Source organism: Urtica dioica, chromosome 5 (genome assembly GCF_054948205.1).
Source record: "Urtica dioica subsp. dioica isolate 48M chromosome 5, U.dioica_male_clone48M_v1_H2, whole genome shotgun sequence".
Classification (NCBI taxonomy): domain Eukaryota; kingdom Viridiplantae; phylum Streptophyta; class Magnoliopsida; order Rosales; family Urticaceae; genus Urtica; species Urtica dioica.
Genome location: NC_142760.1, coordinates 2783342 through 2807085, shown reverse-complemented (window position 1 = coordinate 2807085; position 23744 = coordinate 2783342). Strand labels below are relative to the sequence as shown.

General features: G+C 40.7%; 1 pseudogene; it reads left to right on the top strand.

The window, feature by feature from the left end:
- The first annotated feature begins 16245 nt into the window (after positions 1–16245).
- Positions 16246–19479, top strand: LOC149394816 (uncharacterized; annotated as a pseudogene).
- The last annotated feature ends 4265 nt before the right edge of the window (positions 19480–23744 follow it).

The window sequence follows — 23744 nt, the reverse complement described above, 5'->3', positions numbered from 1 at the left end:
TTTAGTAATATATGTCTTAAAAAAAATCCCATTATTTTATAGGAACCTAGATTTTGTACGAGGTCAACTTCTATCTTTGAATATACATACATGTAGCCTAGTTATATATATAACTTTGATCAGCGGGTCATAGAAGAATAAGAGATCTAGTGAGGACTAAGGAGAGATGACTTGGAATTCAAGTCGTTTAATTCTTTTTCACGCAATTGAATTAGTAATAACTACGTAGGAAGCTATGTTTTTTTAATTAAAATATTCTCTCTCTAGTTTTGTATTTTGCATTGTTTTAATCCCAGCAATTATTCTGTCTAATATCTAACAATAGTATAACCAATATTAATATTATGGTTTAGGCACCTCGTAAATATACCCATTATGCTAAGCAAGGTTAACTGGTACTCTACGTTGATGATTAACATGCTTATTTACCAATAGTATATCCAATACTTTTATGGTTTAGGCTAATATCAAACAAGTATATCCAATACTATTATGTTTCGGCACCTTCTTATAAATATATCCACTATGCTAAGCAAAGGTTAACTGATACTCTAGGTTGGTGATTAACATATTTATTTACCAATAATTGACTATTTCTTTTTTTGGTATAAGATCATGCAAAATTCAAACAAGAGAGAGAAGACTTTAAAAAAGTTTCCTACGTACTTACAAATAGCGCCGGATCGGAATAAAAAATAAAGGAAAGACTGGAATTCAAACGCGCATCTCTCAGCTCTCTCTCCCTTGTTATGACCCGCTCAAATTTATTAAACTCATCAATTCAAACAAATTTTTCCAAGCGAAAAAAAAAAATTCAAACAAATTTTCAATCTGGTAGACATATCAATACGCTATATATTTTCCCTATAAAATCTCATTGTACCTTCCCTCTCATATCGACAAGCAACGCTCACACACCAAAGAAAAGAAAAACTGTGTCAATTCCGTATATATTCCCTAAAATAACTTCTATATCTTCATTGCTAATTTTTCTTGCTCGACATACATACATAGAGAGCTCTACTCAAAAACCGAAAAATGAGTGCGAAATATGTTTTCGTTTTCGCGATCTACGTATTGGTTGCCCTCGTTTACAATAGTCATCCAATTGAGGGTGGGAGGCTTTTGAGTCATAATAAATTTAGTTTGGACGTCTCAAATGAAGACAATGTTCAATTATTGCTCTTGTCTTCGCTACAAAAAGGACAGACTCCATCGGCACCGAATCCTGTTATTCCCACAACCATCAATGCGAGGGGCTTTGCCGGCCACCGTCACTCTCCTCCACCGCCTCTTCCTAATTCCGAGACGTACATTTCTTGATCGTGCCACTTCATTAATCGACAAGATATCTTGAGTAAAGCTAAAAAGCATACCTCTACAGTTGATAATGACACTTTATTTCATTTCTTAAAAATCCATATATACATATATATATATATATATATATATATATATATATATTGTATTCAGCTACGTTGGCACGAAGCCAGCTGTAATTGAGGGGAGGCTTTAGCCCCCCCTCAAATTTTTTTTTTTGCATTTTTTACCCACTTTTCATTTTTTTTTTTTACAATTTTTACCCTTAAAATTTACAAATTAGCCCCCCCTGAATTTTTTTTACAAATTAGCCCCCCTTAAATGGAAATCCTGGCTTCGTCCCTGCGTACGTACATTATGAGTTTTATTTATTTATTATTATTCTTTCATTACTTGTTATCTTTGATACAGAAGTGTGATAATGATATAAAATTTGATTTGAGTATTTGGAATCACATCCTGAGAGCAACTACGATGCAAGCACTCAAAGTTGTTTTTATTGATGAAGTGGCAATAACATGGGTCTATTTTTTTTGTACAACTAATTAGCGTTGTGGGTAGTAATAATTATGGCATTTGTGTCCTTTAAAAAAAGAGATTTGTAACTAATTAGGCCACTTTAAACATGTGATTTTGAATCTAGCCTATGTTTGACAATTTTTAGGGATATAGCCAAATGGCTTATGTGGCAATAATTAAGGTCTGATTTGCCCTTATTTATTAATAAATTCGTCACTTTCTCTCTCTTATTTTTTTTCAAATAATTTTTTTTGCATCAAAACTTTAAAAATTCGTATTTTTCTCATACGAACTCGAATTGAGTGATTTCAAATCCTACAAATTCGTGGCGTCGAGATCTTCAAAAATAGACCCAATGTGTTTGATGAAAAATTATGTTTAATGCATCATATTTACATTTCTATTTTTTTTATAATTTCAAAAAATTTCCGTTATTTCCATATTCAAGGTAGATTTTTCTACATCTATGGTATTAAACATTATTTTTTATCAAACACAATGGATCTATTTTTGAAGATCTCGGCGGTACGAATCCGTAGGATTTGGAATCACTCAATTTCGAGTTCATATGAGATAGATATGGTTTTTTGAAACTTTTATGTAAAAAAAGTGTAGGAAAAAAATAGGAGAGAGAAAATGAGGAATTTATTAATAAATAAGGGTAAATAAGACCTTAATTATTGACACATAATCATGTTGGCTATTTCCTTAAAAGTTGTGAAACATAGGCTAAAAACAAATTTCATAGTTTCATTTTGGCTATTTCGCTACAATGAAAAATAATTACAATGATAAAGCAAACCACATCATTTGGTAAAGCGAGACCCAATTTAAACAACTTTTGATGCTACTACCAGTGTAGAGCTTTTTATGTGAAGTGCTATAATAAATAATGGCTCTAAATGCATGGTTAATAATTTCATAAAGAATGTTGTTACCAAAGACATATAATTTTCTTATAATGCTAAAAAATCGTATTGTTTCCATGATCGAAACAAGCTAAAATATCATTTTCATTGTAACTCGAAACGGAATGGTTTCAAATCCATGGACTCTGTTCCGATGATAAGCGTCAAAAGCACACCATCCTTGCTTGGTGGATGTTTCACTACCTCGCCGAGGTAGTCCTTTGTAGAGCAACTCCGTCAAGTCGAAGAGTTCTCATTCCCAATAGGAGGTGATCAATACCAACCATCTAGACATGCTTAGCACATCGTGGGTGATTTATATAGTTTATGTGTATCATATATTTACTATATAAATTATAAATGAATAAAATAAAATGATTTCGCAGGAGCTTACATGCCCTACAACAAATAAAGGTAAATAAAAAAACTTTAAGTGTTTTTACCCGCAACAATAATTTTCAAATAGCTGCTATAGTCGTGGATATTACATTTACACACTAAATTATGAAGGTAAAGTATTGAGTTAATATTTCCTAGCGTAGAGGCAATTATTATGTCGATTCTAGGGATGTCAATTTTACTCATGTATCTGTATCCGCAAGACCCTATCCACCACGTATAGGGTCTTATCCGCGTAAATAGATAATGAGTAGTGTACATATATTACTCATTAAAAATTATATGGATATGGGTATGGGTAGGGTATGGTTTTTAGGTACCCTACCCAAGACTCTACTCATATACTACCCGTTTGAAATTATTACTAGATTTATAAATTTTTACGCAAATTTTATAGTATGCGTATTTATTAATTTAAGTACTTTTTTTAGATTTGTTTATTTTTTATTTAAGTATTTTTTTAGATTTATTTACTTTGATCAATAAATTTAATATCAAATGGATAAAAAAGGGTTAATTACCCTGTACTTTTTTGGGTTTTACACAGACTCAGACCGTAAGGACAAGCTTTTGCGTCAGTCGTATTTGGAAATCTGGAAATAATAAACGAGTTTCCGTTGTTACAACTAAATTCTCGAGTGAATTAGACTTCGATGAATTTATCGAATTTTTAAAATATATTAAGGTAAGGAGAAATCTCGGAATAAATAAAGGAATTATCGAGTTTATCTCGATTAATAATTATTTCCGAGAAAATATTTTGGAAATTAATTTAAGAAATAAATTCTCAAGAACGAGAATTAATTCCGAGAAACCTTAAATTTATTTTAATTAATCGAGAACGAACGAGAAAATTCTCGGTTCGAATCATATAAGTATAATCCGTTCGGTTATGGATTTAATTAAATACTTATATGAAGAGGACTTAGTTGTAACAATTCTTCAGGACCCATTTGAAAGAAAACAAAAAAATGGGGTTAAATTGTGAATAAAAGGATAAGTTTAGCATTGCCACGTCATCAAGGGTTTGGAATCTTTTACAAGTGATTATATCACTTGGCCGACCATTGTAAAACGCAACCAGGAAAAAAAAGAAGAAAGAAAGAAAGAAAGAAAAGGAAATAAAGAAGAAGAAGAAAGAGGACGGGAGAGAGAGAGAGAGAGAGAGAGAAAGAGAGAGAGCGACTGAGAAAGAGAGAGAGAGAGAAAGAGAGAGAGCGACTGAGAAAGAGAGCGAGAGAGTGAGCGACGGGGGGTTTGAGCTTGAGGAGGAAGAGAAAGCTCGGCCGGCAGCAAGCCACTGAGACCCAAAACGCATCTCGAGCGCGCACTCTGCCGAGGAAAAGAGCCACCACGAGCTGCCGAGGACTCCGGACCGAGTTAAATCGCAGGAATCAGAGGAGAAGAGAACCAACAATGATTATACAGAGATAAGTCTAGATTGCTATAAGGATTAGCAACGAGCAGAAAGAGCATACGTGGACTGGGTTATACGTGAAGTTAAGAAGAACCTTTTTTTTAAGAGAAGATCTCGGGATTCCAAAGAATCGTTAACCAGGTAAGTGGATTTTAGGCACCTACAATATAAAAAAATATTATATATATCTATTTATATATACATATATTGTACGTGCATTTTCTATATGCTTTTTAGTAAGCAAGAGTAAGACAAGTCTAAAGATAAGTCACTATCAAGAGTAAAGGCTTCAAGCCACTAACGAATTGGGAAACAGAATTAGTGCGGCTAACAAAAATGGCTAGAGGTGATTAGGAACCCAAGCCTTTGTTACGTGTTTAGTTAGTTCCCCCCCCCCCCCCCCCCCCCCCAAGAGATCCAGTCCTAGTGAACTGGGTTACGAGAGACTGTGATTAAGACTCGTATTCAAAATCGAGGATATTATGATAGGATCTCTGGGAGTCATATCCTGAGATCTTATAAGTCACGAATTAATAAGCGAGAAGAATATATGTTTAGATCGGGATTAAACCTGAACTAAGAAGTCTCTCATGCTAAGTTAATTAAAGAGAAGACATCGAATGGTATCGCCTCCGACATATACCCCATGTTAGCAGGTACCTGTTATCCTTCATGGTGGTACCACATGGGGATTAGGCAGGAGATTGTGCACCAACCTGTCTGGCGCCAATAAGACATGTGTCGTGCGGATATCATTAAGGGACCCTTAGCATGACATGTATTGTATGATGAGAATTGCCAGAACCTAAGCTGACATATTCTCAAGTAAGTAGGAGTTACCGGGACCTAAGCTGGTAATTCCATATATAGATTATGATAAAAGTAAGTATGTTATGATGTGAATCACCGGGATCTAAGCTGGTGAGTTCTTAAGTATGACGAGTCTATCGGGACCTAAGCCGATTGATTCTTAAGTGTTGCGAATTTTCTCGCACACGCAAGTGCACGTGGTCGCAATAGTAATAAATCGTAAGAACGAGTCGATCCCACGAGGACTAGCTAAATTGAGGAATCCGATAATCACAAGCTAATATATAACTAAATATATTTGATGGAATCGTTGTCACAAACTTTCACTAACACGTCACAAAATTAAATAACTAGATGCACACAAAATTCTATTGGATAAAAGGAAGGACTATGGTTCATGGGTTAACAAAACAACTTGGATTCGCTGAACTAAGAAAAGAACAAGCTATTGAGATTCACACTTTTCACTACTCATATTCACTTTAAACGAATTGATAGATCTTTCTCAAGCATCTAACAACCTAAACCGATACCGGAATATCATCTCTCGATCTCAACTCCTAACAAGCACGGCTAGCATTAAAGAACAAGAATAATATCACGAGTCTAAAACATCCTAGCTATATCTAGCCTAGGAATGAATTCTAGTAACCCACACAAAAACACAACAACCTAATTTCTCTCAAGCATTAGAGTTGAATATAAAACAAGCATGAGTTCATGACATTCATACAAGCACTAAGCATAGTTGTGGATTAAGCAAAAAATGATGAGAAAAACAACAACCTTACAATTCTAATATCTTGAATCCTACATCGTAATGAACCCACTACACCATAGCCCTACATGAGACTAGTTCATAATAATAACCATGACAATAAAAACACTTAAATACGAACATAAGAACAACACATCTAGAGACATCATGATCAAATGAAAAACTTGAATTAAAAATAGTAGAAGTTAGAGAATAGAACACTTGATTAGATTGTAGCAACGGTGGAACTCTGCAGCTCTTCTTCTCTTCAAATTGGAGCCACAAAAATATGAACAAGTCTGGAAATTTTCTGGAAAAATAAATAAAAGCTAAGACAAAGAAAATGTGTTCTTGATAGATTCTACAAAATCCTCTTCCATGCATGCCTTCTTCTGAATTGATTTGTCTTTTTAAGGTTGAATGGGCTTGTTTTCGGAGCAATCTAAGCCTTCAAATCTCATCCAATGGCTGAGAATCGCCAAAAAAATTGAAATAAACGAAGTCTGTCAGAATGACCGCGCGCCGCGCGCTTCACCCTGCGCGCCGCGCGGTCCTCCATTTCGCTTCCGCGCGGTTCGCGCGTAAGACTCTGTGGCTTTGGCTTCAGAATTCCCACTCCGCGCGGTGCGCAAAATGGACCTCGCGGCGCGCGGAGTTGTCAAAAATGTTTTTGACGTGTCTTTTCTTCGTTTTTGCTCCGTTTTGACTCCGATTACCATATTTCTCCATGTTGAGACCCCAAACACTAGTAAAACCCATATAGACCTGAAAATCCATCAAAAACACTCTAGAGATAACAAAAATCCTTGAGAACTCGTTGGATTTAAGCTCGGGAGATAGGAGTTTACGGGTGATTAACGCACCTATCAAATCCCCCCAAACTTAAACCGTGACTTGTCCTCAAGTAACAAAAGAAAATGAAACACACACGAATCAAAAGAAAAAGAAAGAAAGATGAACTATGTGGATAGAATTCTAATGCTCAAAAATTGCCTCAAACACTTGTCAATGCCCCTACTCAAATTTATATAGACATGAAAACCCACCTTTTCAAGTTTTTAAACCGACTACCAAATATGAAAGCAATCATGTGAGCTCATGTCACCTTAGACCTATTTTACAATGCTTACCATCTCGTGAACTTTCGGAATCCTAGTCTCATAGTCTTTCCAACCGTCATCAAGAGAACACAAAATCGAGAATGAATAAGAATTAGTTTCAATTTGACACAACCATATGCCCCCTCTTCTCTCTTCTCTCTACTAATGTGCACACCTCATTTCTAGCTCGTCAATTAGGTCTTAAAAAGCTTGTAATGTTCAAGGTAAGGTCAAAGGTATGGAAAGAAAATTTTAGTGGCTTGAACATCAACTTTAGCGACTCAAATCTCACCCAAAAATACAACCCTCTTATGAAGTTCACTCACTCACTCATCCCTACGTTCTTGGCATCAAATTCCGCCAAACGAGAACGTTTTACTTAGTGTTTTTGCTTCCCTTGCTTTTCCCCCCAAACTTTGACTCAACAAAAACAAACGACAAGTCTCTAAAAACATAGAACACCACGCCAACATAACACTTTTTTTTATTTTTTTATTTTTTTGTATAAAACAATAAAATTAAAAATAACTAATCGCCAGCGTGGTGTCTAACGGACTATAAAACACATAGAGACTAGTCGAAAAACATGTCATAAAATAGAAAAAAAATTCACTCATGTCACTCAAGAGTCGCTAAAGTCAATGGGGTTCTTTGTGGGATTTTCAAATTATCGGCTTGGCTTTTTTTTTTTTTCTGACTAAGTATCGAGAATGGATAGTGTTTGACCTTTTGTGAGTGGGTTCTAAAAGATAAACAAACATGGGTTGCTATACCTAATGCCTAAATCATCCTCGCTAGATCAATGTGCACTTAATTTCGCTTCGATTAGAGATCGGAGAGAGTTCTAATGTGTTTGGTGTTTTCTTTCAAACGATCGACTAGACTACTCCTCAAGGTTTCCTAAGCTTCGAGACATACAAAATTTAGGTCTAGTTTTGGCAACAACCTAGCTCACTAAACTTCTTTCACACAAAAGTAGCACATGGGTCTATTTTCACTATCTAAGATTGAAGATTTAATATCATTGGCTATCACAAGTGAATCATTGGCAATTGAGCATAAATTCTACTAGAAACCACACAAGGAGAAAAATTAAGCTATCCGATTTATGTACAAAAACACACCCCGCAAGACAAGAAAAACTTCCCCCCCTCAAACTGAAAATAGACATTGTCCTCAATGTAAATAGAACGGGAGAAAAGTACATACCTCGCGGGGGTGGTCAAACTCCCCTACTCGTCCTAGTCGTACTCCTCGTCCTCGTCATCGTCATCGTTGTTGTCATCGTCGGCTTCGGGAGGAACGTATTGGCTTGGCTCCCATGGATGATAGAAGGGATATGGCTCCATGAGGCGTTGTGGGTAGGCCGGGTAGACGGGGACGTCGGGATAGACACCGGCACTCGCATCGGGAGGGGAGGGGGGGGCGTAGTATTGGTGTTGGTGAGACGTCCATTGGTTGTAGACACTCCGATGAAAATCGTCTCGCTCCCGTGCGCGGTCCCCGAAATCGTTGAGGAAGCTCCCACGCACGTTGGTCCGGTTATCGAGGGTGAGCACATTGTCGTCGATGCGGCCTAATTGTTGCGCAAAGTTGTTCATCATGGCCATGAGCTCTTGGTTCCCTGCCGGTGGTCCTTCGGCTCGGCCCGGTGGCGGTGGCGGTGGCTGCTCAACGTCGGGCTCGTCAAAGATGGAGACGTTGGGGCCCACTTGATAGCGTTCCGGGACGTCTATAAATCCCCAGCCGCGTGGGTGTGCTTGCCCATGCTTCCATTGCGGAAGCTTCAGAATCTCGTCCTCATTGATTGGGGCTCCAGGCGGTGCACATTGCTCGGAGTTTGGAATCTTGAGCTTGGCGTCGAGGAAGAGCTGCGTGATTAGCCCGCCATGGCCAAGTGTGACATCGGTGTCACGTCTTGCGCATAACAAGAATCTCTCTCGTAGGAGCCTCCCGATGTTGATCCCTTTGCCCGTAACGATGCACGCCAATAGAGCTAGTCATTGATGGTCGAGTTGGTGTGGCCGCAAGTTTGGGAGAATCGAGGCATAAATGAAGTATTGCCACGCCTTGGCAAATCGGTTGACACTCGAGATCGGGAGGAAGCTTGGGACTAGTTGCCCGTGCACGGTCTTCGTCTTGTACGTGGCACCGGGGTAGGCAAGCAAACGGATCCACTCTTCCCATTGTGGTTGGATCGTGAGGTTGAAGTAGTCGTCATTCTCGGGTTCCGGGATGCCGAGATATGCGTTGAGGACGGCCGGCGAGATGTTGACGCTCACGTTCCGACCCGAACTACATTGCCTTCTGTCACCGAGAGATTGGAGTAGAATTCCCGTACGAGTTTCGGTGATGCCGGGGTGGTGATGTTGTACAAATTTCCCCACCCAAGAGCCTCAATTTGAGCCACCATATCTCCGCATTGTCGGGTGGGCTTTAGGGTGCGCTCGGGAATCAACCCCTTTTTTGAGATGACGTCCCACACGTCTCCCGCTCCCTCGAGCAATGTCGATGGCCGAGGAAATGCGACTCCCGTTCGACGGGCTCTCTTGGGTTGGGTACGTGACGATGACGCTCGGTGCATCTACACAAATAAGCATGTAATAAGTGAACGTTGCCGGATCTAATGCTTATATCAAGAACTTATTTACCCCCCTCAAATACAAATTTCACAATTCACATCTCAAAAGTCTCTTTTCGTGCAAGTATTTTCACTCGGGTATTTCAACGAACACTTAGTGTGCAAGCCAATTCCAATAAAATGCTTGAAATTTTGAACAACTAATTGGACATTCCACAACCTAATATGCATCACAAACACTCTAGCACGTCCAAGTAACATGAATTCTCCAAAAGAAAATTTCGAATTTAGAAATCTTACCTTGTATTTCTTGGAGATGAATGGAGGAATGAGGGTGAAATCAAGGAGAGAATCACCACAATGTTGATTAGGATGTGATGCACAAGTGATTAGAACTCTAAAAATATGTTTGATTTCGAGAAAAAGATGAATTTTGGAGAGAAAATGAGTTAGGGTTGAGAAAATTTTCGGAGGGAAATGAGAAATGAATGAATTTTCGCTCTTTTTTAAACCAGTTTTTCGGGTCCGCGCGCCGCGCGGTCCAAAAAATAGCTTTCGCGCGGTCCGCGCGTTAGACTCGGGACTTTGACGCTTCAAAATTTTTGGACCTCGTGGCGCGCGGTCCAAAAAATTTTGAGCGCGCGGACCGCGCGTAAGACTCTGGAAAATTCGTTCCTTTTTTTTTTAGATATTTTTATGAACAAACAAAGAAATAAAATAAAATAAACTCTTAACAAAATGGCTTCAATTTAATGCAATGAAAGAAGACACGGGTTGCCTCCCGCGAAGCGCTTTAGTTAACGTCAATAGCTTGACGGGGTACCGATTTTCTTATGCGATGATGTCGAGGTACGCCACCGTTCTCTCGTTGTCAAATACGCCGCCATAGTACGGCTTCATTCGCTTCCCATTCACCATGAATCTCTCGCCACTTGCACTCTCAAGCTCGTACATGCCGGATGCGAATGTTTTTGTGATCGTGAATGGTCCGGACCACCTTGACTTGAGCTTTCCGGGAAAGAGTCTCAACCGGGAGTTGTATAGGAGGACTTGTTGTCTCGGGTTGATCTCTTTTGACACGATGTGTTTGTCGTGCCATGCCTTCGTCTTCTCCTTGTAGATTCTCGCGTTCTCGAATGCTTCGTGTCGGAATTCGTCTAGTTCGTTGAGTTCAAGGAGTCTCTGTTTCCCGGCTGCCTCGTGGTCAAAGTTGAGAAACTTCATTGCCCACAACGCTCTATGCTCGAGCTCTACCGGAAGATGGCACGCCTTGCCATAGACTAGTTTGTAAGGAGACATACCGTTTGGAGTTTTGAAGGATGTTCGGTACGCCCATAGAGCATCGTCGAGCTTGTGAGCCCAGTCCTTGGGCGAGCTTCCCACCGTCTTCTCTAAGATCTTCTTTATCTCGCGGTTAGAGACTTCGGCTTGACCGTTGGATTGAGGGTGATACGCCAATGCCTTCCGGTGAGTGACACTATATTTTGCAAGGAGCGCAGCGAATTGACGATTGCAAAAGTGGGAGCCTCCAACTCTTATGATTGCTCGCGGTGTACCATGGCGTGTGAATATGTTGTGCTTGAGGAAGCGGAGCACTTCTTTCCCGTCGCTTGTTGGAGTAGCCTTTGCCTCCACCCATTTGGACACGTAATCGACCGCGAGTAGGATGTACTTGTTTCCATAGGAGGGTGGGAACGGTCCCATGAAGTCTATCCCCCAAACATCGAACGAATCTATTGTTGTCAATGGTGCCCACAAGAAGAGTAGTAGTGTCTATTTGTGTACATTTGATGTAATATAGTCTCACGAAGACTCTTGCTTGTAAATGCTTATTCCTTAATAAAAAGTTGAAACGTTCATTCAATCTTCCTTGTTTGAAGCTTTATGATAAAACCTTAGTCTTTAGTCCATAAACAAACTAAACAACTTACGAAGAGACAAATGTAGATTTGCATGAACAAACTCTTCATAGTTTGCTTAAAACGATATATTCGCAATCTAAGGGTCAAAGGACTATTGACCTCAGTATGATTGTTAGAAGAATCTATGATGTCTGGTTATGAGGCATTGAGAGTTGGAGACTCTATAGTTCTTCTAGGTATCTTCCGAAGGTACTGAATTGACCAGTGCACTTCTAGAGACAAGATAAGAACAAACCATTTAACCTCTTATGTCTCGAAGTCACTACGTATGAATTGCATCGTGCTTACCTTAATCCTGAAATGAGACATGTCATTTCACACCTTAGTATTCTCATTTGAGAAAGTCAGAGTTCGGACTCACTATGTGATTCCGAACAAGGCCTATTGGTGAAGTACTAAGTTGTGAGAATGTCATGAGTAACTTTGTGAAGTTCTCATAGATATGGAATTCATGTACAAGATTGCTGAAATGCAATGTATATCACCTCATGCTTTGTTCCTTGGAGTGTGAATAAATGAACTGGCCAGTGCCCAAATTGAGTCCTGACTCTTTTGGATGAAACAATGTGACTTGTTAGCTCCTCGTCAATACATTGTTTCTAACTTATTCACAAGCGACAAAGGAGTTGAGGAAATAACAGCTAGAAGGGTAAAATGGTAATTTTGTAAATCCCGACTAGCTGATGATATTCATGAAGGGTAAACACAGATAATATTCAGTGGATCCACTCATCATAATTAGGTTGAATTCTTGAGTAGAAAATAAATTCATTTGAACCGAGAGATTTTCAGTGTCAACTCTTTAGTGGAGTCAGTTGACATTAAGCTAAACTTGGAAAAGGTTTGTGAACTTTTGAGTCCAAGTGTTCAGCTCAAGCTTTGTTCATTTGGGTCCATGAGGTCACTGTCACGAATCACATCGAGTAGGAATAGTTAAATTGGAAGCTAAGCCAAAACAAAAACGAGACAAGTTTTTCGAAAATTGTCAAAAGGGTATTTTTGTCTTTTGAGACATAGGATGAAATGAATGTCAATAAATTTTTTGACATGGTCATTTGATGACAAGTAACACTCGGCCAAAATTAGATTTATTGAGCCTTGTGGATTAATTTCATTTCATAAGAGTTTTAATGAAAATTCTTAATGGGCCTTTTTCATGTTGTCATGAACAAATGGAAAAGCTTCTAGAAGCCTTTTTCTAGATGGTTTTAGGCGCCCAAATACCCAAGGGAAAGAGAGAATTTTTTGTGCATAAATGTATCAAGATACTTGCCAAAAGAAAAAGAGGAAAAAAATTTCCTCTATGAGGAAACTAGTATTTCGGCCAAGTGAAGCAAGGAGAGAGCAAAGACTAAATGAGGAAACAAATCCAAGGCTTATTGAAGCCTATGTTGGACGTGCAAAGCAAGGGAAAAAGGGGAAATAAGATTTTCTCATAAGGCTTGGAAAATAAGAGGAAACTACTTCTTTCCAAGGCCAATCCTTCTCCTATAAATAGGACCATAATTCCTCTCATTCTATTCATTCCACATAAGTTAGAGATTGAGAGCCTCTCTCTCTAGAACTTGTGGCCGACTCCTCTCTCTCTCTCTCTAGTTTATTTTCAATTTTTGTTTTGGCACCTAGGTCCTCATTCGACCTAGTGTTTAGCTCTGCGACTTCAAGACTCGTTCTTAAGTCGTAGTGTTTAAAAGTGCCCACTCACTAATTCCTTTTCTCTCGAGTGATTTAGTGATAGAAACTTTCGTGGTTGCTCGAGATGCCGAGGAAAGAAAGAGGGAGGTGCTACGAGGGGAGACGAGCGTTGCAACTTTCTAAGAGCTTCTCCAAGATCAAGCTTCAAGAAAGGTTAGTAAACTTCTTAGCTCATAATAGTTTTTAATTACGTGTACTTGCTCTTTGTCTAGGTTAGTAAAAAACCGTTTTTACTTGAAAAGAAAATTTTTAAAATTCCGCCGCTTACCGAAGCGTTAATTATTTTCTTAAACCCTAGATCGATTCCAACATCTATCTCCATTATGTTCTTCACTGGCATCTCGTTCCGGTTCGAGATGTTTCCCGTCCGTTGGCATCGGTCGCATGACATGACGAAATTCCGGCAATCTGTCGCTCTCTAACTAGGAAATCTGTTTCCGAACTTATAAGAGTCAATGAACCAACTCCAAAAACTAAGTGGGAGGGTTATACTTGTTGTTTGTAACCCACGATCTCCAACACTAATGAAAAGTGCAAGTGTCGCCAGACTAAGAGTCACCCTCGTGGCCCTCTCTTAAATGAGAGTACTCAAGGGCGCTTTGCACTGATCATTGCTCAATGAGCTAAATCCGAAAGTGAGACAATGAGACAAGACCTCCCCTCGGCGGATTGTTTTTCAAAGTCAATCTTTTGGACTAAGTGGTTGGTTACACACTTAGACTCAATCCCTAGTAATCCTCCCTTGAGGCCCTGCGAAAGGATGTGAGTGATCAAACCAATTTGCAAGGTGGCTAGTCAAAATTGGTGTATTGACATCTTGGCTAAGCATTAATGATGTGTCATTTACTTATAAATGGAGATTTTTGCGGCCTTCCCTCGAAGGAGTAAATTATCGTTTGGTTTATAACACCTTTGGATTTTATAAAGTCTTAAACAAACTTAAATCCTAAACCAAGGACTAATCATAAACTTGTTTAAACTTTTATAGGCAATATGTCTCCCAACTCTCTCTCTTTCATCCTTTCCTCGAACAAACTCGAAAACGAAAACTACGTAGATTCAAAACATAACCTCGACATAATCCTTACCAAGCACAAATGGGTACTCACCACCCCGTGTCCTCCTCTGACGAATGATGATTTGACTCAAGAGGACAATGACGCCTTAGCGGCCTGGCTTCGATCCGATGAGATTGTGAGGTGCTATATCTTGGCATCTATGAACAATATGCTGAAAGAGCAACATCGCGACATCGAGACTGCCGCCGAAATGCTCTACAATCTCCTTGAGATATTTGGAGGGCAAAGGCGTCAAGCAAGGCAAAAAGCAGTCCGACAGTTTATGAACTGTCATATGAAGGCTAGGACTCATGTTAGAGACTTTATGATACTGATAATTAGTTTTCTAAATAAAATGGAAATCCTAGGATCTGAGACTGATGGGAAGAATGTCATAGATATGATCTTAGAAACTCTCCCCGCATCTCTTGACACCTCCAAGATGAACTACTTCATAAACAAGCTAGAGTACACTGTTACCAAGCTTATGAAGGAACTTCACACTGCTGTAGGTCTCACTAAGAGAAAGAGGAATCAAGGAGAGGCACATGCTACTGAGCAAAGAGCCTCCGCCTCTGGAACTAAGAAGAGACCTCACAAGGCCGATAAAAAGAACTGTACTGCCAATCTCAAAGCAAAGGAACATAGTATTGTACTAGTTACCGAAGCATGCTTAGTAGCTGATAATGTATCAACGTGGATTCTTGACTCCGCTGCTACTAACCATATTTGTTGTTCCTTGAATGGTTTCAAGAAAACCAAAAGCTTAGAGGAAGGCGAGTTCTGTTTCTAATGGGGTGATGAGAGCCTGGTGTCTGCAAAGGCTGTGGGATCCGTGACGCTGTCTTTTGAAGACCGCACTTTAAACTTGAATAATGTTTATTTTGTTCCTACCTTTGGGAAGAACTTAATATCCGTTGCTCGTCTTCGTGAGCAAGATTATTGTTTAAAGTTCATTAAGAATGGAATTCGTATTTCGTTTCCTGATAATTCTTTTGTCACTGATGCATGTATGAAGAATGCTCTTTTCCACATCTATCCCACTCAACCTTCTCTTTTAGACACCGAAATAGATAATGATCTAATTAGGGAGCCAAAGAGGATCAAACTTTCTGAATCCTCCGATCTAACAAAATCAACACACCTATGGCACTTAAGACTTGGTCATATCAGTCTAGAAAGGATTAAGAGACTTGTGAGGGATGGTCCACTCCAAGCCTCTGCAATAGGTTCACTACCTACTTGTGAATCCTGCATAGAAGGAAAAATGACTAAGCGACCTTTCTCCGATAAGGGTCGAAGAGCCACTGAGTTGCTGGAACTAATACATTCTGATGTATGTGGTCCGCTCAGCCAACATGCACGTGGAGGATACGAATACTTCGTTACCTTCACCGATGATTACTCACGATATGGGTTTGTCTATTTGCTTAAACACAAATCCGAGACCTTTAACGTATTTAAGGTCTTTAGGGCTTTAGTGGAAAAGCAAACTGGCAAAGTGATCAAAACCCTTCGATCTGATCGAGGTGGTGAGTATATGTCTGGAAAGTTCGATGACTTTCTTAAAGAAGAAGGTATCGCTTCTCAGCTTACCGCACCTGGCACACCTCAACAAAACGGAGTGTCAGAGAGAAGAAACCGAACTCTTATGGAGATGATTAGATCAATGATGAGTTACTCATCACTCCCTCCTTCCTTTTGGGGATATGCCCTCGAAACAGCTGCTTATATTCTGAACCAAGTTTCGTCCAAGACGGTTCCTGGTACTCCTTATGAATTTCGCTAACCAAGGCGAGAAGATTGATAATGAATATCGAAAGAGATTGGAAGCTTCAGTTGATTGTGTTCGATTTCTTCTAAGACAAGGGCTTCCTTTTCGCGGTGATGACGAATCTGAGACTTCGAGCAATGAGGTAATTTTCTAGAGCTTCTACAATTCCTTGCAAATCACAATGATGGGATCAAATTAGTTGTATTGGATAAGGCTCCCGATACTTGCAAGCTTACCTCACCTGAGATCCAAAAACATATTATTTCTTCCGTAGCGACTCTAACAGTAAAAGTAATTATGGAAGACATTGGTAGTTCATTTTTCTCGATTCTAGCTGACGAGTCACGTGATATATCAATGAAAGAACAGATGGCTGTCATATTGCGCTATGTGAATAAGAATGGAAAAGTCGTCGAACATTTTGTGGGGATTGAGCACGTTCATTGAAGGCTACAATTGAAAACTTATTTAGTAGACATGGATTAAGTGTGTCTAGGTTGCGAGGACAAGGCTACGATGGGGCAAGTAATATGCAAGGAGAATTTAATGGCCTAAAAGCACTTATTTTGAAAGAAAATCAAAGTGCTTTTTATGTTCATTGTTTTGCTCATCAACTTCAACTTGCTATTATTGCCCTTGCAAAGAAATATATTCAAGTGACGTCATTCTTCATTTCTGTCACAAGCATCGTCAATGTTGTTGGATCTTCATCAAAACATTGTGATATTCTTCGTGAAAAGCAAAGATCAGTAATTGTTGAAGCCGTCAAGGATGGTGAAATCTCAAGCGGTCGAGGTCTAAATCAAGAAACTTCTCTTTAGCGTCCAGGTGATACTCGTTGGGGGTCACATTACGGTACGTTAGTAAGCTTGATCACCATGTTTGCATCTATAATTGAGGTCCTTGAAATTACGGCAAATGATGGTACAACCTCGGAACAAAGATTGGAAACTACTAACTTATTAGATGTGATGTTGTCATTTGATTTTGTGTTCAACTTATATCTAATGAGAAGTTTGCTTGGGGCAAAAAATAAGGGGTAATTAAGCTATATATAGTCTCCTGAAAATAGGCAATTTATTTTTAGCCCATATTTTGTTAATAAATGGTAAATAGCCAGGATGATTTATTTACAGCCAAAATATGACTAGACTACCCTTTTGTTTTCCCGCCCAGTTTCTATCGGCTGTTTACACGTAATCAAGTCAAATATTTGGTTATTAATGCTCGCGAATATCAATGAAGTAATTATAACCGTATAGCTGCGTTCACACTTAACCACAACCGCTCCCATTTATAGTTTTTCAAAAAAAAAAAAGAAAGATGAAAGAGAACCGAGAGAGAGAGAGAGAGAGAGAGCCGAGAGAGAGATCGAGGGAGTGAGAGCTCGAGGAAGAAGAGAACGCTCGACCGGACCACCACCAAACACCCCGTCATGAGCGGACCCAAAACCCGCGCGTGCTCGGACCGGGGAGTCGCCGGGAGTTGCCGAGAAGAGATTGACGAGGAGTTCGGCTGGAATCAAAGAGGACCGTCAGAATTCATCAAATTGAGAAGGTATTTCCCGTGAAAATTCATCAAATTGAGAAGGTATTCATCAAAGAGAACCGTCGGGATTCAAGAGATTGATTTTTTTTTCTCTCGTGCTCCCTGTTTGAATTTTCCGAGAAGAGAAGAATCTGCGTCCAAAGGTCCCGATCGATATTATGGACTTCGCGAAGAACAATTTTTTTTTTTCCAGTATGTTCGTGTAAATAGAAATCATATTTACAGTATATTCGTGTAAATACGAAGCTTATTTACAGTATATTCATTGTAAATACAAAACATATTTACAGTATATTCACTGTAAATACAAAGCTTATTTACAGTATATTTACAGTATAATCGTGTATTTGCACTGAAAAAAATTCTGGAAATATTTTGAGCACGAAAATTCTGGAAATTATGAATATATGAAGACAAAATAATAGCAATGAATGAAGAATATATTTACAGATTTTATCCATAATTAATTGCACGAAAATAGAAACTAATTACCTAAAGTCAACGCCGAAAATTTCCAAATACATAACAATTAATGGCTGAGAACTTTCAAAATCTGCTTAAAATTCAATTTTCAAATTTGAAAACTTCCCTATTCGGTTTCAATATTTAATTCGAAATTAAAAAAAAAACTACCTAATTAAAATAGCGTAAGGGCAAAAATGTAAAACTAATTCAATTAATAAGCTGCCACGTAAGCAAGATGACTATTTACGGGAAATTAACGAAATGGTGGCTAAAATTAAATTGCTACATATTATGTGGCTTAAGCAGCCAATTATTTGAAAAATAAGTTGTCGAAAGCTCTCCAAAGGAAAGATCAAGATATTGTAAATACTATGAGCTTGGTGAGAGTTTGCAAGAAACGACTACAAGCAATGAGGGATAATGGATGTACTTCTTTATTTGATCAAGTCTCCACTTTTTGTAGAAGACACGACATAGATGTTCCTAAAATGGAGGAAGCGTTTGTAGCTCGAGGCCGATCACGACGCAAAGTTCAAAAAACCACAAATTTGTTTCATTTTCAAGTGGAGTTATTCTATGCGATCATTGTTATGGAACTTTTGGAATTAAATGACCGATTTAACGAGGTAAACACCGAGTTGATTCTTTGCTTAGCATGCTTAAGTCCAAAGGATTCGTTTTCGTCTTATGATCATAATAAGTTGATTCAATATGCCAAGTTCTATCCGGAGGATTTTTCTGCTTCTGACCTCACGAGACTTGATGATCAACTCGAGACTTACATTTTAGATGTTGGTTCTAGTGAAGAGTTCTTGGGATTAAAGGGAATCGGTGAGCTTACTCAAAAAATGGTTCAAACGGGAAAGAATGATGTATATCCTTTGGTTTACCGTCTTTTGACATTGGCCTTGGTTTTGCCCGTTGCTACCGCTGGAGTGGAACGAACATTTTCTGCTATGCATTTTTTGAAGAATAGGCTCCGCAATAGAATGGGAGATGACTTGATGAACAATATTTTGATTGTGTACATTGAAAAAGAAATATCCGATTCCCTTGACAATGAATGTATTATGAATCATAAAAGGCAAGTCGTAGAGGAAAATTGTAATATTTATTATTATTGTTTTAATGTTATTTTTAGTGTATTTTATATCCAGCCCCCCCTCGCTCGAGTCGCTGGCTCCATCCTTGAGTGGTAGGGAGTGAAGTAGTGGTATGAATATCCAACACCATACCTCCGATTATCACTGCTTCCAAGTTCTTCGATTTTCCATTGCTCAGTAATTCCTATAACACACACAGTCAACATCGGAATTTTCTTGTGAAACTCAATAAAGCCAAAGAAAGGAGTAGAACAAGCTCACGGGTTGAAGAATATCGTTGGGCTTCTGTGAATCTAGAAAGTGGCGATATATGCGATCTAATCGCTTCCAAGCATTATTTTCCATTTTCGACGTTTTTTTTTCCTTTCTTTCTTTTTTTTTTTTGAGGAAAACTTTGATTTATTAAGAAAGAGCTGAGGCCAAATCAGCCTTCAAAAGCTCAGAAATACAATCAGGGGGAGTAGTATCCCAGGTTTCAGAATGAAGCAAACAAAGATTAAATTGTGCCAACTGATGAGCAACCTTGTAACAAAACGAAAGAGTGAGGGAGCAATGTCGGGTATTCCTCTGATATCTTCAATGATGAACCCCTCTTCATTTTCTCGCAGCTCTTGATTACAGAGGATAGAGATCGCCGTCTTGGAGTCCGACTCAATCTCGCAGGGAAAAAGATTCCATCTTTTTGCAAAAATGATTCCTTCACGGATCGCAGCTAGCTCCGCGCCCAAGACTGAGGAGACCTTGTGTGTGGACCTGCGAAAGGCAGCGATGAAGTTCCCGTCGGCGTCCCTGAAGCAGCCTCCCAGACCCATCACGGGTCATGTCTCCGGAAAGGCTGCATCCACATTAAGCTTCCATCGAGTAGTCTTCGGAGGGCTCCATCTGTCGTCGCTGGAAAGATTCGTCTTCGACTGGACTGCGTGGGCAAAAGTTTCAAAGTCCTCTAGTAACGTCAGCGCTTTTTGAAAAACAAACCTCAACCCAGATTTCGTCTCCCCATGAAGGAATTTGTTTCTCACGTTCCACACCTCCCAAAGCATTATGGTCAGCTGGGCCATCTCCCGTGGGGAGAGCATGGATGAGGCTTCAAGAACGATGTCCAGGAGGCTTCGTCGGGGGTGTTTCTCACGGACATGCTCAAAAGGGGAGTTGAGCCATGCCTGTTCAACAAATGGGCAGAAGATCAGGGCATGAGCAGAGGAGTCACCGTGGGCACCACAGCAAGGACAGGACTCCGACACCGGGATATGTCTTTGGGCAAGGTTTCCACGGGTTGGAATGATGTTCGTGCAGGCACGCCACATGAAGACTTTTATTTTAGGGGGGATTTTCATCGACCATATCACTTGCCAGTGGTTACCTCCCCGTGGAGATGATGTGCCAACCCCCATTCTTTCCCTGTGGTGGGTCATTGCAACGTGATAGCCTGATTTCACCGTGTACCTGCCCCTCTTGTTGAAATGCCATACTATGGAGTCTCTATGTATCTGCTTTGGCCTCGCCATGGAGAGAATGAGATCGGCTTCAAAGGGAAGGAACGACTCTCTGATTAGGCGATCATCCCACTCTCCTGAGGGGAGAAGCAGAGCATTGACTTTCAACCCTCTATCAAGGCTTTGGGGGGATTGGACCTTGAAACTATGGGGGGAAGGTATCCATTTGTCCTCGTATATCGAGATGTTGTCTCCAGTTCCAACTCTCCATCTCCACCCTTTTTCTAGCAGCTCGCGTCCCCATAAAAGGCTGCGCCAAACATAGGAACATCCCGAACTTTCTTTGCCTGTGAAAATCGAGCCATTCGCATGGTATTTCCCAGCCATCACTCTCGCCGCCAGGGATGCTGGTTCTCTTGCCAACCTCCATAATTGTTTTGCTAGTAGGGCTTGGTTGAACGCGTTGAGGCTCCGGAATCCCATGCCGCCCTCACCTTTTGGTTTGCAGAGCGCCGCCCAGCTTTTCCAGTGAAATCGATTTTTAGTTTCATCTCCCCCCCACCAAAAGTTAGCGCACGCTTTTTCAATTTCATCGCAGACTCCCCCTGGAATCTTGAAAGAGCTCATGGTATAGGTCGGTATGGCTTGAATAATGGATTTGATGAGGACTTCCTTCCCTCCCGAAGAAAACAGTTTATGACTCGAGCCCCCAATCCTTTTTAGCATTCTCGTTCGTAGGTATCCAAATTGGATATTCTTCGACCGGAGTGAAAAGGTTAGGAGACCCAGGTAGAGGTCAATCCCCACGGACTGTCGAATGCCAAGGATCTCCATGACTTCCTCCTTGTGGCGTTGTTCGGTATTGGGGGAGAAAGATATCGCCGATTTGTCGAGGTTGACCACTTGTCCTGAAGCTCCAGAGTAGTCAGTAATGCACCTGAGTAAAGCTCGACACTCGGATTTATTGGCTTTTGCAAAGACTAGGCTGTCATCGGCGAAGAAGAGGTGCGAGATCATCGGACTCCTTCTGGAAATTTTAATGCCATGTATTCCTCCATTTTGCACCTGTGTGTGTAGTAACGACGAGAAACCTTGTGAGCACAAAAGGAATAGATACGGGGAAAGCGGATCACCTTGGCGTAGTCCTCGAGAGGCAGTGAAGGATTCAAAGATATTCCCGTTGGCTATAATGAAGAATCGCGTCGTGGATATGCAATCAACAATCCGGGAAATACATCTCGGCCCAAAATTCATGGCCTCCATAATTCGGCGAAGATAAGACCACTCGACTCTATCATAAGCCTTGCTCATATCCAACTTTAACGCACAGTAGCCCTCGGAACCCCGGGTACGGTGTCGGAGCCAGTGGTTACATTCGAAGCCCAGCATCACGTTGTCACAAATTTGTCTCCCGGCAATGAACGCACTTTGGTTTTCATCGATGACCGACCCAAGGGCAATCTTGATTCGGTTCGCCAAAGCCTTCGCCACTATTTTATAAATGACGTTACAGAGTGAAATAGGCCGGAGATCATTAATTCTTGATGGCTCAGCAACTTTCGGAATCAAGGTGATAAGCGTATCATTCCAAAGGCCGACACTCTCCTTCCCGTTGAGGATATTTAGGCATGTTTCCGTGATGCGATCGCCGATAATATGCCAAAATTTCTGGAAAAACACGGCTGGGAACCCATCAGGCCCCGGGGCTTTCGTCGGGTGCATGCCAAAGAGAGCTTTTTCAATCTCGTCACGGCAAAAATCATCTTCAAGCCGTCGGATCAGATGGTTAGGGAGCTGGGGGATAGACTCCGAGATGCCGGCATTGATGTCGTCTTCAGAGGGGTAGCTGCTCGTGAAAAGATGCTGATAGTGACGCTTAAGGGCATCGAAAAAATATCGTGGTTCTGAGAGAGGAGGCGCCCCGACTCGTCGCTAATATCCTTGATCCGATTGGCCTTTCTTCTCTCCTTTGCCCGAGCATGAAAATATTTCGTGTTTCTATCCCCATGGGAGAGCCAATTGCAGCGAGCCCTTTGCTTCCAGTGGATCTCCTCCGCCGAGAGAAGTTTTTCCAGTTTTGCCTCCATGGTTGCGATATGGCGTATATTGGCCGCATGTACTTCGTCCTGCCTTGCAGCTTCTAGGTCTCTTCTCATCTTAGCAATTTGTCTCGGCAGGTTCCCGTATTTATCGTACCCCCATTCATGAAGCTCTTTGCTGATGCTTTTGAGTGTGGCGACAATATGTTGAGCGTGACCATTGGTCGGGAATGACCAGCCTCTCTCCACAGCTCTTTCGCACTCCTCGTCGTGGAGCCATTTTTCCTCAAAAAAGAATCTTCTTTTCTGCGTGGGCTGCCTTGTTCGGGCCACCGAGTCCAACGCCATACTGATTGGCCTATGGTCAGACTTGTAGTAGGCAAGATTATAAGCCCCAAAGTTGGGAAACTGCTTCTGCCATTCCTCATTAGCACAGAACCGATCCAGGCGCTCCTGAATGAACATTGGCGGGTCCCAGCCGTTAGCTCATGTGAAGCGTTGTCCCTGGAACCCAAGGTCTTCCAATTTTGCGTCGTCCAAAGCCTCTTGGAACTCATTCATAAGGGCCCAACTCTTCCGACCTCCGCCCTCTTTTTCGTTGTCATACAAGATTTCATTCCAGTCCCCTCCTATAAGCCATGCCATGTTTGGATCCGAATGGCAGTTAGCCAACTTCTTCAACAACTCCCAGGAAAACTTGCGAAGTTCCGGACGGGGGTTCCCGTAAAAGCCCGTGAATCTCCACTCCTTTCCCGGTCCTTGGATGATGCTGTCGATGTGGCCTAGTGAGAAAGAGCAGACCCTTACTTTGACAGACCTCGTCCAACAAAGCATAAGTCCACCCCGTCGTCCATCGCTGTTTACTGCCAGGAGACCTTCCAGCCCCAAGATAGCTT